Source organism: Microtus ochrogaster, linkage group LG1, assembly GCF_000317375.1.
Source record: "Microtus ochrogaster isolate Prairie Vole_2 linkage group LG1, MicOch1.0, whole genome shotgun sequence".
NCBI classification, from domain to species: Eukaryota; Metazoa; Chordata; class Mammalia; order Rodentia; family Cricetidae; genus Microtus; species Microtus ochrogaster.
In genome coordinates, this window is record NC_022027.1 from 45,736,763 (window position 1) to 45,738,757 (window position 1,995).

Sequence of the window (1,995 nt, forward strand, 5' to 3'; positions counted from 1 at the left end):
GGCGTGCACCACCATCCTCTTTGCAATAGTTATTGGAAAGATTAGCATCATTTAAAAGTAGCTTTTCAAACCTTGTACTGATGTCATAGAAAAAGTGACGTAAGGATGAGCTATTTCCTGCTGAAGGCTACAATAAGAAATAGAAGAGCCAAAGTGGTGCCCTGCTGGAAAGGGGCTGCTCAAGACAGCTCGGTTCGGGGGCTGGAGAGACTGCTCAGCAAAGGAAACCAGGTTCGATTCCCAGCACCCACAACCGTCTGTAATGCCAGGCACAGGAGATCTGATAACCTTGTCTGGTTTCTATGGACACCAGGCACACATGTGATGCTCAGACCTATGTGCAGGCAAAGCACTGGTGTAGATCACCTTTGGAGCAGTTTGTAGTCTGTAGATGATTTCTGGATGGTGTCTACCAGCCGAGTGGCACTTTGCCGAGACAGATGTAAGCTAGGGACAGAAGTTAAAGAACTTAAAGGAAACATACCTGGAGTTTCCCCTCAGGAGGCTTAGGCTGTTGATTGACCAGAGTCCATTTGACCTGTGAGAGGTGGATCCAAGTCTTACTTAGGATTTCATTGACTAGATGAAGCTTACCTTATCATTGTTTGTAATTTATATCAAAATCCACACTGTGGAAAAGTAGCTAGCGGGTATATTTATAAGTGGTTGATTACTAAGAGCAGTCTTTGCAAAGCAAGTTTGGAAGTTACGTCTGAAACCTGTTGATCCTTTAATATGAAGCCTGTTAGCAAGGCAAATCTTCCACAGCTTGACTTTCAATCCTTCGGAGTCTTCATTCTTCATAGGCTTGTACCTCAGGTCAGTGATTACCTTAGGGGATGCCACCAAGCAGGTGGTGTAGGAAAATGTGTGTGGCTGCCTTTCGCTTAGATCATTGTTTTTCTAGGCATAAGTGACAAACTCAAGGTAGAGAGTGTAAACCCAGGGAAAGGGTCTGTCTCTAGGTAATAGCACAGGTCGCAAGAGAGTTTCAGCTCCCACCTCTGTGCTTCCCTTACATGGATTATGCAGCAGTGAGGAGCAGGTTCACAAGTGCCCCAGCCCAGAAGCTTCTCCCTGTGCCATTGTCACATGAACAGGGGCTAGCATGCTCTGGGGACCTGGCACTGCGTAGCTGGTGTTTGGGAGAGGTGGATTTCGCATATATGAAAGGAGAATTTACCGAGGAGTGCACTCGTTTTCCCATAGTCTCCTGGGGCACTGTGACAACCTATGTTTCCGGAGTAGTGACCAATAGCGGTACTGTTTGCTTGGCTTTGCAGTTTCTACTGTCAGTATTCTGAATGTAGCATTTGTTGGGGTTTTTATGTAATAAATGTACAGAAATTTTATTAAAACATTAGCCAGTGACCTTGAAATAATTATTTTGGGGGACACTTGAAAATTTGATCCTGGGACATAGCTCAGTGGTCAGGCATGGATTTAATGAATTTAACATTTGCAAGACCCTGCTCAATATCTTGCATCAAAAAAGTAAGTAAACATGAACTACTTTGTTGTTTTTTTTTTTAAATGTCCCTTTGATCTCCTTGTCGGGGAATCGAACCCTGGTCTCCCGCATGACAGGCGGGGATACTCACCACTATACTAACAAGGAAGACAGTAAACATGAACTAATATAACCAGGAGAATACTTGTTATCCTAGCCACTTGGGAGGGTGGGATTGTTTAGGAGTTCAAGAGTAGTCTAGGCAACACAGAAAGAAACTTTGCCTTGAATAAAACAAAACCAGACATAGATCAGAAGTTCAAGGTCACTAAGTAGCGAGTTTGAGGCCAATGTGAGGTACATAAAACCATGTCTCCCCACCACCACCACCACCAAAGAAGAGCTTACCCTGTGGAGGTATTTGTGAAGATTTTATAATTTAATGAAATACTGTTACATAAAAAGTGTTCTCTTTGAGGAAACAACTTAACCTTACGCAAAACTCTTTCTAAACTGACGCTGTATGCAGACCTTTCCCTTGAGTG

The 1,995-nt window shown here is 43.6% G+C and overlaps 1 protein-coding gene and 1 non-coding gene across 2 annotated transcripts in view; one reads left to right on the forward strand and one right to left on the reverse strand.

Moving 5' to 3' along the window:
• Positions 1 to 1,995, forward strand: part of Shroom3 (shroom family member 3) — a 291,035-nt gene that overhangs the window by 80,688 nt on the left and 208,352 nt on the right. The gene's annotated exons all lie outside the window — the stretch shown is intronic.
• Positions 1,547 to 1,618, reverse strand: Trnad-guc. The gene has a single exon. It is a non-coding gene; the product is annotated as a tRNA-Asp (tRNA).